This window comes from Malania oleifera, chromosome 1, assembly GCF_029873635.1.
Source record: "Malania oleifera isolate guangnan ecotype guangnan chromosome 1, ASM2987363v1, whole genome shotgun sequence".
Lineage (NCBI taxonomy): Eukaryota > Viridiplantae > Streptophyta > Magnoliopsida > Santalales > Ximeniaceae > Malania > Malania oleifera.
Genome location: NC_080417.1, coordinates 9021487 through 9039446, shown reverse-complemented (window position 1 = coordinate 9039446; position 17960 = coordinate 9021487).

Here is a 17960-nt window from a genome sequence, read left to right as displayed (position 1 = left end):
AAACCCCTTATGATGAAGAAAGTTCAAAGTTATAGATACTCAGTATCATAATTTAAAGTTTAAATGGAATCAGAGTATATACACACTGTTTACAAAGTGGTTTTATACGGCAATGAATTTCTCCTAAGTGCACACCTAGTTCCAGGCCAGGACTTAATAGGAAAAATTTCACTTAATGGTGATGTATGTTGATTTGGTTTGGCCGGCCAACCAGTTAAGTCCAGTTTTCGGACTACACAATCCTGTCATGTGGGTAAACATGATTTACGGTTAACAGACCTAAGGAATATTTCTACAAAGTAAAGAAACATATGTGTATATTTATGAAAATAGGGTCGTATTCTAAAAAGGGCCTGAATGGTGATTTACAAGAAAGGTGTAAAGAAAAGTATGTATATACACTTGTATGTATATGTGTTAACGGTTGCATTTTTACTGCTTACAATTACGTAATATATGCATTTATTTATACATATCTATATTTACTAGTATGTTTACCATTTATATTTGCAGTTGCAATTAAAGTTATAGTTATAAAAATTTACATATTACATTTTGATTACAGTTTATTTTTATGGTTACAATTGCAGTTATAAAGATTTATAAATGTCTTTATGATTTTTATTTCAAATACATGTTAAAGTTATAAAAATTGAAGATTTATTGGTACGAGATTTTGATGCATTCAAACTCATCTTAGTCATACACTAATATAACTTTATTTACTTATTAAGCGTCATCTCACCCCAATCATTATTTTATATTTCAGATAACTTTTAAGAGCATACAAGAAATCAAGAGTAGCAAGTGTATGGGTGGGGATTTGAAAGAGTTGTTAGAATAAATATTGATGTAATATTAAATGACTATGTTTTAAATGTTTTTTTTTTTTTTTTTGGTTTATATTGAAGATATTTTTGTAATAAGATCAATTAGTACTCTGGTAATAAAAATAATAAGTGAGTTTTATTTGCTTCTGCTGAAAATTATATTTATTCGGGTTTGGGTCTTTACAATTCCGCTCTAGATAGTTTTACATATGCGTATTACTAGTTCAACAGGGCGACATGTTCACTCTTCTTGTTATATTTTACCTTCAACTCACGCACATACTAATTTGTGGTGTCAAGCACACTAACTAGGTCAACAACTGTTTTCATCTATCCACTGCTACGAAGATAGCCTCCTTGCCTACTAACCCTCCTGAATTGTAATCATCTTCATGAGCAACCCACCCATGCATAGATATTTGAACTAAATTGTTTCGTTTGTGCATCCCATTCCTTTTTACTGTGATGAGCAGCTTCAGAAGATTTCTCAAACTCTATTACATTTAAAAAATCAGTCCAATCATTGCAGAACTTCACCATAACTCCTTTGTTCTATACACAGTCATTCGAAAAAGTATGAACTTCAAGAGGTTTAAATTAATTTAGAGAATATTTTCAACCAATAATATTCACTATCAATGATAGCTCTAATCCGTCTTTTTCGTCCACTATGTTAAGAACAATCCTAGTTGTCCATGGCCAAACATATACATCATTCCACTCTAGAGATTGAGTATCACGCCCCAATATGGGTCTGTTAGGGAGTACTGCGTCTCTCCTCCTCCACCTGGATCAGACAACAGGGCACGGGCATTATCGAACTAATGACTGACCCCACAGACCAAGACGTGTCCTTTTCAATGTGTTTTGTCCTAACTCACACACTTCTTGAGAAAACTTCCAAGAATGTCACCCATCCCAAGATTACTCCAAGTCAGATATGCTTAAATGTGGAGTTCTTATGAGAAGACTCCCGAAAAGAAAGGTGCACCTTATTGATATAGGTAGTAACATCTAAACCTTTTAAGTCTTTCTTTCAGGGGGTATCACATTCTCCCCCACTTACAAAACGCAACGTCCTCGTTGCGAACCCACATTTCTAAACTCAGATGATGTGAATTGCATCACATTTCTAGCTGGGTAATGGTTCTGATACCTTTTGTCATGCCCCAACCTGGGTCTGCCAAGGAGTAATGCATCTCTCCTCCTCCACCTGGACCAGACAACAAAGGGCAGGCCTTATCGGACTAATGACTGGACCCATAGACCAATATGTATCATTTTTAGTGTGTTTTGTCCTCACTAACACACTTCCTGAGAAAACTTCCGAGAATGTCACTCATCCCAAGATTACTCCAAGCCAAGCACGCTTAACTGTGGAGTTCTTGTGGGAAGACTCCCGAAAAGAAAGGTGCACCTTGTTGATATGAGTAGTAACATCTAATCATTTTAAGTCTTTCTTCCACGGGATATCACATTGAGATATGGGTATTGCTAGTTTAACAAGGTGACTTGTTCGCTCTTCTCGTTGTATTTTATCTTCAACTCACGCACACATTGATTTGTGGTAGCAAGCACACTGGTTAGGTCAATAATTGTTTTTATATGTCCACTGCTACGAAGAGAGCCTCCTAGCCTACTAGCCCTCCTGAATTGTAATCATCTTCAAGAGCAACCCATCCTTGCATAGATATTTGAACCAAGCTTTTTCTTTCGTGCATCCCATATATATCATTTCACTTTAGAGTTTGAGATATGGGTATTGCTAGTTTAGTAGGGCGACGTTTTTTGGTCTGACTCATCAGCTAGGTTAGTTTCCTGGATCATCAACATACAAATGCATTAATTATTAGTGACGTTTTGTGGTGTCAGTCAGACTGGCTATGTTAGCGGCCACAACATTATTTCTATCCTGTTTTGTTTCCTAGACAATATCAACAACTTTTTTTATCTGTCCACTGTTACGAAGCCAATCTCCGATTGACCGATCCTTAATTTAAATTTTGATCATCTTCACGAGCAACCCACCCATAGAACTAAGCTAACTAATTAAGCGCGCTATTTCTTTTTCGGGGATCAAATTACTTTTTACTGTGATGAATAACTTCAAAAGATCTCACAACTCTAATGCTTTTAAAAAATCAGTCCAATCATTGCAGAACTTCACCATGGATACAATACTATTACAACACTATTGGTGATGGTTTAAAAAAAATAGTCACTAATAATAGATTATTAGTGACGGTTCAAAAAAACCATAGCTAATAATAGGCTATTAGTGATGTTTCTGACAAACCGTCACTAATATTGTTGACTTTTTCCTAATCAACAAATACATTATTAGTGATGATTTTCATAAGGCTATTCGTAACGATTCTCATAAACCATTACTAATATTGTTGATTTTTTCCCGGTCAAGAAATGCATTATTAGTAACGGTTCCCTAAACCATTACTAATACAAGACTATTAGTGATGGTTCAGAAGAACAGTTACTAATAATGCATTATTAGTGACGGTTTTTAGAAACCGTCACTAATATTGTTGACTTTTCCCAGTCAACATGAATTATTAGTAATGACTTATAGAATCGTCACTAATACAATACCATTAGTGACAGTTAATTAATCATTACTAATGAAGTCATTTTAGTGATGCCTTGAAATCGTCACTAATACTCCAAGAAACGTTGCTAATAATTTTTTGGGATAGTTTTAGCACAAAAATTGATTTCCTGTGATAGTTTGAGAGGAAAAACTAATTTTTAGTGACGAAAGTATTAGTGACGGTTTGAAATTCGTCATTAATAGTGTCATATTAGTGACGGTTGTCAAAACCTGATTTTTTGTAGTGTATATTGGCCCCCTCATCTTCATCTTCATCATCATCTCTTAGAATTGTGTAATCTTCACCGTGAAACATCCATATTGTGTAGTTATTGTCCATTCCATAGTCTAATAAATGTTTTCCAACCAAATCAATGTGTCAAAATGTTATGTTTTGGCATATCTTGCAAGGACACTTTAATTTACTAGATTTGTCAGCATGAGGACGTGCGAACTCTATGAAATCATGTACCTCTTTGACATATTATAGTAGAAACTTACCCTAAGCCTTCATCCAACTCTTATCTATGTTAATTAATTAGCCTACAACTTGTTCAAGTAAATAATGTTGATTATATTCTCATAATGTTTACGAGGCATGTATCGTAAATCCTAAAATCAACCACCTTTTATCTAAAGGGTACAAATCTTATCCTATTCAAGAATGATGCATTTACATTGTAGTTAATTGCTCAAATTCCTTGATCATAGTCATTCTAAATTTCGATAGTATCTCCCCATGGTTCTTCAAGTACACAAGATGGGGGAAGTGAACATGTTGCTAGTTTTTCATCACTAACAAATTGTCACGACACCCCATTATGCACCCAGAGAACATAAGCAAAGACGCTCTTAAAATTTGTAATGAGAATGAACAAAACATGAACGATGACAATAATGTAAATACAAATTCCTAAACTATCCTCACATTAGACAATTCAAGAATGGTTGAAATACAAACATCACTAATTGTAAATGAAACAAATAATTAACATGTTCCATTAATTATTAATCTAGATGGCATGACTAATAATCAATTGAATATTAATTGATTTGTCTTACATTTACGATAAGACATGAATGTATAGTAATGATTCTTGAATGGGTCTAAGCTACAATGAACACATGCATATAATGAATGAAAGTATAAACAAAATATGACATATTTGTAACTCTATCCAACAGAAGATACCATGTAGCGCCCTGACCCGCCATGTGGGCCCGGAGTGCTAGATAAAATAAATGAACTCTCTGATACCATAAATACTGCAACCCGCCTTAACTAAGGAATCTTGGGTGTACCTGTCATTACTAGAAATAAAACCATACATCTGAAGGAAATACCTCAAATATATTAAACACTTTACCAAAGTTTTAACTGTTCCCAAATACATACATACAACTACGTGCCTATATAATACAACCTAACAAATAACAAAATCTAACAACTGGTCAGTCACCAACTCTATCTATCACCCCCAAAAGCCTAATCCCTACCCCGTAGTAAGTTAGGCACGGTTTCCTGAAGGACTTAAAAAATGATTTGTTTAATAGGGTGAGACACTTCTTAGTAAGACGGATTATATTAATATCAATGTGTGGCTAGCATGAGTTCCCGTATAAATATAAAACTTCCATTATTTAACTGTTTATGAAATAGCATTTAAACTGTACTAATCTGTAATACTAAAAATACATAAGTTCTGAGTAAACTGTCTGTTCAATATAGCCCATTTTATAATAAATTTTCTCATATATGCATAAAAGATACAACCTAGATTGTTGAACTAGTGTCGTCACGCTTTCACATACTCATACGACATGCTTCCCCCCATGATAGGTTATGCGGCCCAAAGGCTGGACTTAGCATTAGCCGACTGACCATAGCTGAGTTAGAAAAGGTAGTAAGTACGATTGTGCCTACGCTTAACTCGGAATTGCATTGAGAAGGGTCACCCAGAACTACTTCGGATGGGGCCCTCGGAACTGCCTCAGGGTAGTACTGTACCCAAGTCTCCAATCGACTATCCATCATCACACTATCATCCTAGTGTGATTGCACCACCTCCCAAAATGAGCTACGGAACCGTGTTCATAATATAACATCTCATATCCACAGGGTTCTTAAATCATATATGACAATTTACGCAATAAAAACTGTATAAAACATAAGTTGTTCATAATCCTATAAAATATCTGTCATATTCTATCTCAGTATAAAATCGACATATCAAATCTTGGCATCTAGCCGTCATATTATATCATGCCCGAACCTGTGAATGGGTCACAAGTGTCAATATAGTAACCTAACATGTCCCTGTATCATTTAAAACATACATGATACTACACTAAATGAGGGTCCGACCCCGTGGGGTACACGTACACCCTATACACATTTACATACATATTCATACTCATCAAATACGCAGTGGAAATGTTCTTTTTATACATACATCATACCATACAATGTACCATACCAGAGTCTATACATAACTAGAATCTACATTCCAAATATCATACATACCCCGGGTGTCTACAAAACCCAACAATGACAACCTATTTACAACATTCATACTTACATAGGTACTCTACGTAGCTAACTGATATCCACACTTATGGACGCTAGGATGCTAGTTTCGACTACCTGAAGGACTTGAAAAACATTTGTATATTTGGGGTGAGGCACCTTTCAGTAAAAAAGAAAGCAGATTATATCAGTGTGTGGCATACAAGTGTTATTTCGACATAAAACATAACACAATACAGTTCTAGTATTTTCATAATTCAGTTCCAATACATACGATACCAAAGATACGGTCAATGTCGTCACACTCAAGCAGCTGATACCCTGCAATAACCAAAGCCTCACAGCGATATCATGCCAGTACGATGTCCACTCACACACATTGGTGACCAGTCGGAACAAACAAGTGATATTTCATACCTTCAAATATAGAGTCGGACACACTCACCCACGGTAATTAGCCGAGACATGGTGTCAGCATACGGTAATTTGCCACCCCTAGCTAATTCAAAGTGTGGTAATTAGCCGCCCCTAACTAATTTACAAAACCTAAAACAATTTTGGAACTCATGTTCTTATACCCATCAGCGTATGGTAATTAGCCGCCCCTAACTGTTTTACAAAACCTTGGAACATTTTACATACACCATTTCATTCGACACTTATTTGAGTATACAACAATCATATAGTTTTCAGTTCGAGAATACAGTTTAATACAAATACAAGCACGGTCATCCCCTTTACTATAGTTTTATACAATATACAATTTTCCAACAAGAATAAGGATGATACTTGAAACTCTCAATTTTCTCAAAAATTGTAACCTGAAAATCCCGCATTTTCACCTGATAGATTTTCCCAAATAAGTAACTAAAACATACATACAATCGTAAACTACATGTTTACCGATTCCGATCTAAAAAATAGCTGATATAAATAGAATCCCCTTACCTTTTCCCGAATACCAAAATACGAACTCTACGGCTCCAAAACTACGAACCGAGTTCCCAAAACCTGAACATCCAAGAACTATACTTCACTATAATTCTTACTACTACATATATACCGAGGTGAAACTGAAATCAGACCCTTACCTCGGTTTTGGGTCAAAACCCAAAAATCCTTGAAACAAATTTTCGATCCGCTAATAACGTAGAGCGTCTCCTCCTGATCCATGTGGTAATGTCAGATCGTTGGTTTCAGCAACTGACGGCCTAAAATCCTAGAGAGAGAGAGAATGAGAAGATTCGAGTTCTAGAGAGAGAGAGAGAGAGAGAGAGAGAGAGAGAGAGAGAGAGAGAGATTTTAGCTTACTTAGCCATGAAGCAATGAAGGAGGATATTTATAGCCCCTTTGACCCAGCCAAACTTGTCGATGAAACGGTGCCTTCGTCGACGAATCATCCACATGTTTCGTAGACGAATCGGCTCCTTCGATGACGAACCCTATTATGATATTTTACAATACATTCGGTATCTCTTCGTCGACGAGACTCTAAATTTTGACAACGAAGAGTATGAAGGCCTTCGTCGACGAGAATGATGGCTTCATCGACGAAGCCTGCAAAATTTACCTTTTTACCCTTTTGTTATTTATTCAATCTATATATCTCAGGTCAAGTTCTTACATATTAAATCTCGGCTTATAACCATCACATCACATCTCAGCTTATAGTTGTCACATCATACTATGTAATATCATCTAAAACATTTTGTTCATATATGCCATTTAAAAACTATTCTCGTGCACACAATTTTTATCTAATAAACCATAAATAAAATAAATTGACTAGGAAATATACAAGTTGCTGAAAACAGGGGTATGAGCATCTCCAGTGTTTTATTTAACTCAAACTACATATTTTATTGAAAATAGGAGATGTTCAAACCATTCACGTTAGTTCTTCCCAAAAACGTATAAAAGTCAAAATAACCATTTCCATATACCCGATTCGTTTAGAAAATCACATGTACTGTTTCTGTAAACATAAATTGCAATTTAATCAGTCCATATTTCAAAAATAACTGACATAATATAATCCCCTTACGTGTTCCTGAAGAAAATGCCTCAAACCTTCAAAACCACCGAAGCGTAACCGCACGAATCCGCTGAAGATCGACACCTACGTGTAGGAGAAGGGAGAGAGGACCAGAGAGCACTTTCGGAGAGTCCCCGGGGCTAGAGAGAAAGAGGGACTCAAATCCCTAATTTATATATATATATATATATATATATATAGAGAGAGAGAGAGAGAGTTATGAAGAAAAAAAAGAGTAACTTAGCCCTTAAGTAACTCTAGCCGCAGGAAAATCGTCGACGATTTTTCTGGGCTTGACAAAACCGTTGACGGTTTGGCCCTTAAATAGCTCTCGGCAGTTTACTTGCAGGAAAATCGTCGACGATTTTTCTGATCCTCATGAAATCGGCGACGGTTTGGTCCTGGACAAAACCTTTTTCCTCTTTTTCCTTTTCCTTTCTCTTTTCTTTTATTTATTCCTTTATTTTCTTGGTTCATGTACTACATTCTCCTCTCCTTACAAAAATTTCATCCTCTAAATTTACTAACTGATTTCCATCACATCCACTGAATGATTACTGATCTGCTGATCCGACTGTAGGAAAAGCTGACGGCCACCCACATAGCAGCCTCATCCCAAGTTTATTAATTATCCCACTTATGGCGAAAGAATACCGTGGTTACACGTAATGTCTCAAGAGATTACAATAACATACAAACTCTCCCAAAGACCATCCATATACTAAACCGTAAACAAACCTACTCTAAACATTATACATAGAAACCAACACTTACATACTGTCATACCTACCTGTTTAATGTTGAGCCTCTCTGAATAGCTATGGATACTTCTGACGTATTTCTATCTCTAATTCCCACTAAGCTTCCTCCACTGCATGATTACGCCAAAGTACCTTCACAAGCGGAATTTTCTTACTACGTAGCTCCTGCTCCTTACAATTTAGGATTTGTACTGGTACCTCTTCATATGCCATAGTGTCCCCAAACTCCAAAGACTCATAACTGATCACATGCAAAGGATCCAGAACATACTTCATCGGCATGGACACGTGGAATACGTCGTGGATCCTAGACAGTGCTAGGGGTAATGCTATCATGTACGCCACTGGACCAACTCTTTCCAAAATCTCAAATGACCCAATGTATCTAAGGCTTAGCTTCACCTTTTCCCCAAATCTCATTACCTTTTACATTGGAGCAATCCTAAAAAATATCGCATCACTTATCTCGAACTACAGCTATCGCCGGTGTGTATCTCGCATAGCTTTTTGCCAACTCTGTGTTGTCTTAATTCTTTCCCTGATAAGTTAGACCTTCTCATAGGTCTACTGAACAAGCTCCGGCCCCAAAATCTGCCGCTCACCAACTTCATCCCAATACAACAGAGATCGGCACCTTCGATCATATAGTGCCTCATATGGTGTTATCCCGATATTGGCCTGATAACTATTATTGTATGCGAACTCAACTAACAGCAGACATTTAATCCAACTACCCCCGATATCCAGTACACACGCCCGCAGCATATCCTCAGGAATCTGAATGGTCCTCTTTAACTGACCATCGGTCTGTGGATGAAAAGTAGTACTGAAAATGAGTTGAGATCCCAATGCTTCATGTAGACTCTTCCAAAATCGGGAAGAAAATCGTGAGTCCCTATTTGAAACGATGGACACAGGCACCCCATGCAATCTGACTATCTCCTGCACATAGAGTTCTGCAAACCTATTCATGGAATAACTGACTTTAACCAGAATAAAATGGACAGTCTTCGTCAGTCTGTCAACAACTACCCAGATAGCATTCTATCCATGAAGTGCCGATGGCAACCCCGTGAAAAAGTCCATGGAAATGTGCTCCCACTTTAACTTAGGAATAAGAAGTGGTTGCAACGGTCTTGCTGGCCTCTAGTGCTCGGCCTTCACCTACTGACACGTCAGGCATTGCTCAACAAAATAAGCGATCTCTCTTTTCATGTTAGACCACCAGAAAGATTCTTGCAGATCCCTATACATCTTTGTGTTGCCTGGATGCACTGTATATAGAGAGAGTGATGTGCCTCTTCCATAATGGTCCTTTTAATCTCAGCGTCATTCGGTATGCATATCCTGGTGTGAAATCTCAACAACCCGTCATTTGAGACATTGTAGTTTGCCTTCAATTCATTCTATACTCTATTCACAATCTCTACCAGCTCTATATTTTCTTCTGAGCTGTCCTAATCCTTTCCCGTAAGGTCGGTTGCACTACCAGGCTAGCAATGAACGCCTAGTGATTTCCTTCTACTAACTCCACACCCAACCTTTCCAGGTCCACTTTGATCTGATGCTGAACTACAGTTGCTAAGACTGATGCACCCACTGACTTCCAACTCAAAGCATTAGCTAATGTGATACCCCATGGATGACAGATTTAAAAAGAATAGATGTTACTACCCATATAAAAAAGGTGCACCTTTCTTTTTGGGAGCCTTCCCATAAAAACATCATAGTTAAGCGTGCTTGGCTTGGGGCAATCTTGGGATGGGTGACCACTTGGGAAGTTTTCTCAGGAAGTGTGTGAGTGAGGACAAAACACACTAAAAAGGACACGTGTTGGTTTGTGAGGCCAGTCATTAGTCCGATAAGGCCCGCCCCCTACTGTCTAGTCTAGGTGAAAGAGGAGAGACGCAGTGCTCCCTGGCAGACCCAGGTTGGGGCGTTACAACCACATTTGCCTTTCTAGGGTGGTAACTAACTGTACAGTCGTAGTCCTTTATCAACTCAAGCCATCTCCGCTGCCTTATGTTCAATTCCTTCTGAGTGAAAAAGTACTTAAGACTCTTGTGATTAGTAAAGATCTCGCACCTTTCACCGTACAAGTAGTGCCTCTAGATCTTTAATGCATAGACTACTGCTGCCAATTCCATGTCATGCGTCGAATAGTTCTTCTTGTACTTCTTGTGTTGGTGAGAAGCATACGCGATAACCTTTCCCTACTGCATTAAGACACACCCGAGTCCTTTATGAGATGCATCACTATAGATCACAAATCCACCCTCTCCTAATGGAATGGTCAACACTGGGGCAGTAACTAGTTGTTGCTTCAGTTCTTGAAAACTTTGCTTGCATTCACTGATCTACTCGAATTTCATGTTCTTCCTCGTAAGTTATGTCAGTGAACTTGATAGTCTAGAAAATCTCGCTACAAACCAGCGATAATATCCTGCCAGACCCAAGAAACTTCTAACCTCATGCACGTTCTTTAGTCTTGCCCAATCAACTACCGCTTATATTTTGCTCGGGTCAATTGAAACACCTTCTCTGGACACTACATGTCCTAGAAATGCCACTTTCTCCAACCAAAATTCGCATTTCTTGAACTTTGCAAACAACTTTTTTCCCTTTAAGTACCTGAAGTACCAACCTCAAATGAGTTTCATGCTCCTCAGAACTCCTTGAATAAACCAGGATGTCATCGATGAATACCACCATGAACTGATCTAAGTACTCGTGGAACACCCTATTCATCAGGTCTATGAATGTTGTAGGAGCATTGGTCAATCTGAAAGGCATAACCATAAATTTGTAGTGGCCATACTTAGTACGAAAAGTCATTTTGGTACATCCTCTAATTTAATCCTCATTTGATGATACCCAGATCGCAGATTGATCTTGGAGAAGACCTGTGTACCCTAGAAGTAACTCAATGAGAAATTTCATCTCGCGATTAGGAGGTAATTCCGGTAAGTCCTCTGGGAAAACATTTGAGAACTCCCTTACCACGAGACGGTTCTTCTTTCACAAATGCTAGGTACCCCTAGCATCCCTTTAGGAGTAATTTCTTTGCTTGAATGGATGAAAGAATTTGTGGTGCAAAGTGCACACATAACCTAACAAATATAAACTCTTGCTCCCTAGGAGGTCTAAACACTACTTCCTTCCTATGACAGTCAATACTCGCATAGCTGGCTACTAACCAATGCAACCCCAGAATGATATCAAAATTATGCATGTCAAAGACAATCAAGTTAGTAGGCATCATTCTCCCTTGAATCTCCATTGGGCAGTCTCAAATCACTTTATTACACACTACCACTGACCCTGTCAATGTGACCACCTCTAACTCGTCATCTAACAATTATGTTTCTATCCCTGCACAATTTAACAAATCCCCGAGACACGAAAGAGTGCATCGCTCCTGAGTCAAACAACACAATTGCTTTATTTGAAAGCACATAAATGTTGCCTATCACCTTATCTACTATGTTCTCAGCGTTTCCCGGAGTTAAGGAATACACCCGTGCCTGGGTTGTACCCCTCTGGTAGTTCCCGCACGATGCCTGGTAACCTCCCTGATATGGCTGTCATGGGGGTGCGTTGCTCCACATTGTGCGGCAATCTTGTGCAATATGTAGGGCAAGATCCTCCCCTGTACTCTCTCAAATGCTTCTTGCCACATGTAGGGCAAGCAGGGTGTGATGAGGTACCATAAAATGCTCCACCACCTATCTCTCATCGCTGGCCTCCGCCGTTACCATACCTCCTCTAAGGACCCTGTCTCGCACCCGTATGAGAACTAGAAGGCATCGACCTCTTCTTCGGGTTCTAAACCTCCACATCTCCCTGTAGACTCATCTCTGCTACTGTGGCCTTATCCACTAGTGTAGCGAAAACCTGCACCTGTAACACAGCCACATGCTTTAAAATCTCCTACCTCAGACCCCTCTCGAACTTTCAAGCCTTCGTGGACACGTTAGGTACCATATAGGGAGCAAAACGTGACAACTCCACAAATTAGGCGGCGTACTGCTGAACAGTCAGCTGTCCCTGAGTCAGGTTCAGGAACTTCTCTGCCTTTGTGTTCCTAACAGAGGCTGGAAAATACTGATAAAAAAAAACCTCTCTGAAGCTGCTCCACGTCATCACCACCGGTACAAGTTTTTGCCCCTCTAGTTGCTTTATTGCTTCCCACCATCTCTCGGCGTCTCTGCTCGTGAGTCCTCTTATTCAGGCCCCTTTCAAACCAGCTTGCCTTCTGATATTCATCTGAAACCACAGAAGGTGCAAAATGAGATAGCTCTAGAAATTTAGCGGCATATTGCTGAACAGTGAGGCGCCCTTGAATCAAGCTGAAAAATTCCTCCACCTTCGCATTTCTGGTGGTGGCGGGAAAATATCGGTCGTAGAAAACCTACTTGAAACGACCCCAGGTCATCGCTATAGGTACTACTCATTGTTCCTCCAACAGCTTCATCGCATGCCACCACCGTTCAGCTTCTCCGGTCAGTTTGAAGGTGGTGAAGAGAATCTTCTGCTCCTTGGTACAGTTCAACACTACTAGTATTTTCTCCATTTCTTGCATCCACATCTCAGCCTTAATCGGATAGGTGCCACCCTCAAAAGATGAAGGTTTTAGACGAGTAAATTGATCAATGGTGCAACATTGGTGCACTGGTGGATAGCTTGTTCCCTCAAAATCCCATCTCATTTCTTCCCTAACCTGACGAGCTATTCCTCATAACAGTCGAGAGTTGTCAATCTCGTCCCCGCTGGAAGCTCTTATTTCGCTTCCTCCTCTTTCATCCACGCCTTTGCCTCTTGGATCCATCCCTGAATATAAATATACAACTGAGGCAATTTTAGAATCTCCACATCTTAATATATTTATGACATAATCATAAAACATAAAACCAATTTAATATCTAGTCCTCAATTAAATATCCAACATCTAATTAGCTACAATCATCTTAACTTTTAAAATCAAATTCCAAATTTCAGTTCCTCCACTCGGAAACATCACCGTTGATGGATTTACCGTGGTTTTCTAAAACCGTCGACTGATTTAGAAAATCATAAAAGCCCGTCAAGGTATTTCTGCCTCCAAGCTACGAAAGAAACTCAAACTCTCATCAACACCCTAATCTACCCATTCCTACCCTTATTCAACTAAAACATATACTTTGGTATTAATCCTCCTAAAGTCCGTAAGACCGTTATGCTCTGATACCAACTATAACATCCCAGACCCACCACGTGGGGCTTGGAGTGTTATGAGACCAACACGCGTCTCTGATACCATTCACGCAGTGGAAATAATAAAATAACCTCAACAAAATATACCAGAGTTCTATATTTACACATGCAGATCCATAATAATTACAAACTCATTCTTCATATTACAAAAGCCTGAATAAAATATATAAAACATAAAAACTAAAAATATAACCGTTCGGGTACCACTCACAAAACTACCCCGCCCTGGAGCTATCTAAGCTCGATCACCTGGATAACCTGAAAAGATTAAATCATTGACGGGGTGAGACACCTCTCAGTAAAGAAGAAATAATTTATAATAGTGTGTGACTGAAGTATTTAATATATAATTAAAATATCCATATAAACGTGTTCACAATCCACTAGCAGCCAAAGTAACCCATTCATAAGCACACCATGTTCAACATCTTTGTCAACCAATCACATGCCCACATCCACAAATATTTTACTTATAATTCCCGAGAATAGGTAAGTCTACCCACCCATACAAGTAGATTCCCTCTGTTCTAGTGGTAACACCAGGGCACTCACCTTTCTTAATAAGCCCTCGAGTTATGTATCCATGTAAAGTCACCAAGAATAGGGAAGGTCACCGGCCCATACAAGTGGTTTTCCTCTACTTTAGTATCCACAAATAATTTCCAGAGTACTTGCCTTTCTCAGCAAGTTCTCGAGTGGAGTAATCTACTTTACCATAATTACTTAATTAGTTAAAGTCTTACGCAGCCAACCATATTCGTTTCACAGAACTCCTCACATATATGCATATCACAATCAACCCACACAGGATAATCATACAGTTTTCATTCATACCCACACAATATGTAATCGACCACACAAGACTCTTAACACGCACATCATACATGTCCACACAGGACTATCAATTACAACACATATTACACAGTCCACACAGGACAAACCAATCACACAGCATATATGTCCACATAGGACAACCCAATCACACAACATATATGTCCACTTAGGACTGGTCCACACGGGACTAATCAAACCACAAAGGTTACAAACAAACACCCTGTTCATGGTAAATAGGTAAACAACCTCCTCATACCACTACCAATGTTTACCTCCCAGTATAAACGTCCATATAATGACCTCCTTATACCACTACCAACGTAATATGATGGTTATACCAGGTACGATATAATGACCTCCTCATACCACTGCCAACGCTATATTATAATTTACATGAACCACAACACAAGTCCACAGCAAACCAACCATTCAACACATCCACAGTTCTACCACAGTATACACAACATCAGTATCCGCAATCAACTAGTAAATTCAACCAGGAAGAAATTTTAGCCAAACAATATTCGTAGTCTCTTTAATTAAGAAGAATGGTTTCAACCACACATTTTTTCCCAATATAATATAAATATATTAAAGTAGTATTTTAATACTAGCATGGTTTAGAAAAATTATTCTTGACTATGTAGGATTTATACCCAAAATTAGTCGTTTTAAAATTATCAAAAAGCTATTATAAAATATTTCCCCTTACCCACCCCTCGGGATTCGGCCTAAAATCAACAAAATAAGACCCTGTCTTTCAAAAATCCCAAATTCCTCAAATCTTAGTAAAACACCCTTATAATACTTCCTATGCTCCAAATACCTCAAAATAATAATAGTACCTTAAATTATTTCGCTTACCCTGGTTTTGGGATGTTTCCCAAACTTCTCAAATCGAAAATCCACTTCGCCTATATTGCAGAGAATCTTCCTAGGAGTCTCGTGGTAGCTTTAGATCGTCGAGCCGAACTAAATTTGGCATGGAATCAAAGAGAGAAGGTAGTAGGGCCAGAATTCTAGAGAGAGAGAGAGGATACATGTGGAGAATTTCATGCTAAAATGAAAGAACTCGCTATTTATAGGCAGGGGTTCGTTGACGAGACACGTGGACTTGTTGACGAGTCCTAGTATACAGTTTGGCGACAAAACAGTAAACTCGTTGACGAATTTCAATCATGGAAAAATCTCTTTCAGTAATTCCTCGTCGACGAGACATGTGCCCTCGTCAACGAGAGTCATCGACGAGCCAAGATAGAACTTTCGTCGATGAGACTAGTTGGTTCGTCGATGATTGTTCACTGTCACCTTTTAAAAATTTCTTTTTCCTTTCCTTCTATCATTCTTATTATTTTAAATAGTTTAAAATTTTCTAGGTCATTACACTTAGGCGTAGCTCCCTTTGGAGAAGGACAATCCTCAACTAGGCCTCCTCTCTTTTGTGGTTTAAACTATACATTTTGGAAACAACATATAAGGATTTATCTTCAAACTATGGATTGGAAAGCTTGGGAGGTTGTCACGGATGGTGACCTGATTCCCCTCAAACTAGTTGATGGAAAACAAGTCCCTAAGGAGAAAAAGGACATGACTAACTTAGATCACAAAATGCTGTAAGTAAATTCAAGTGCTATCAATGCTTTGTATTGTGCTCTAGATATTAATGAATTCAATAGAGTCATGACCTACAAAACAGCCAAGGAAATATGGGATAAATTAGAAGTTACCTATGAGGTACTATTGATGTAAAGGATAATCGAATTGATGTGCTTACTAGCGAGTATGAAATTTTTATGATGAAAATGGATGAATCAATCACTAGTATGTACACTTGGTTCGCCCATATTATAAACTCCCTCAATGCACTAGGAAAGACATACACCACCTATGAGATGATTCGAAAAATACTTAGAGGGCTGCCACCAATATGGGAACCAAAAGTCACAACAATAACTGAAGGAAGAAATCGTAAAAACACTTCCCTAGATGAACTCATAGGTTCTCTCCTCACATACGAAATGGCCATAAATGAAAGAAGTGGAAAAATTAAAGCTCAAGAATCCATAACTTTTAAAACAACAAATAAAAGCTTTAGTGATGATGAATAAGAGATGAATGAACATGAATTAGCCTACATATCCAAGAAACTTGCTAAAATCCTTAGAAGAAAGAATAAATTTACAAGAAAATCGAAATCTGAATCAGATGAAGAAGAAGAAGAAATCAAGAAATAAAATTCCTACATGTTATAATTGCAACAAAGCTGGACATATAAAACCGGAATGTCCACTACTTAAGAAAGATTCTAAGAAGAAAAAGAAAAAGGCCATGAAAGTCACTACTTGGGATAATTTGAGTGCAAGTAGTTCGGAATGTGAATCAAGTGACCAAGAAGTTGCTTACACTTGCTTTATGGCATGGGATGATGATGAAAAACAAAGTTCCTCATCCAAATTGGTTAATGGTTATAGTAGTGATTCATCTAATGATGAGAGCATGCTATCTTATGAAGAACTTCAAAGTGATTTATTCAAGATGCATAAGATGTTAGTTAATGTGACTAAACGATACACATCATTGAAAAAGAATAATGAAGGAGTAATGAAAGAGTTAGAATCTCTTAAACTTGTTGCAAATGAAAAAGATTCAAAAATAAAGAAAATAGAAAATAAGAATGAAGCAATAATAAAAGAGTTAGAATCTATAAATCTTGCTAAAAAAGAAAAAAGACTTGAAAATCAATAAATTAGAGAGCAAGAATGAAAAGTTGATGAAGGAAGTAGAAGACTTGAGAACCCTATCCTCTATAAAAAATGAGAAAGACACATATATTTCTGAATTAGAGAATAAAATTAGCAAGATATCTCAAGACCAAGTAAAAATACAAGAAAACGGTAAAAATAAACAAAATTCATTAATCAATGATCTTAAGAAAGAAATTGAGGATCAAGTCAAAATCATTTACAATTTCACAAAAGGAAAAGAAAATTTTGAGAAAATAATTGGATCACAAAGAATGTCATTAAACAAAGAAGGCATAGGATTTAATGGAGTTGAAAATGCAAGGAAGAAGAACCTCTATATGAGGTACTTTACAAAAGCCTCCAAAGACTAT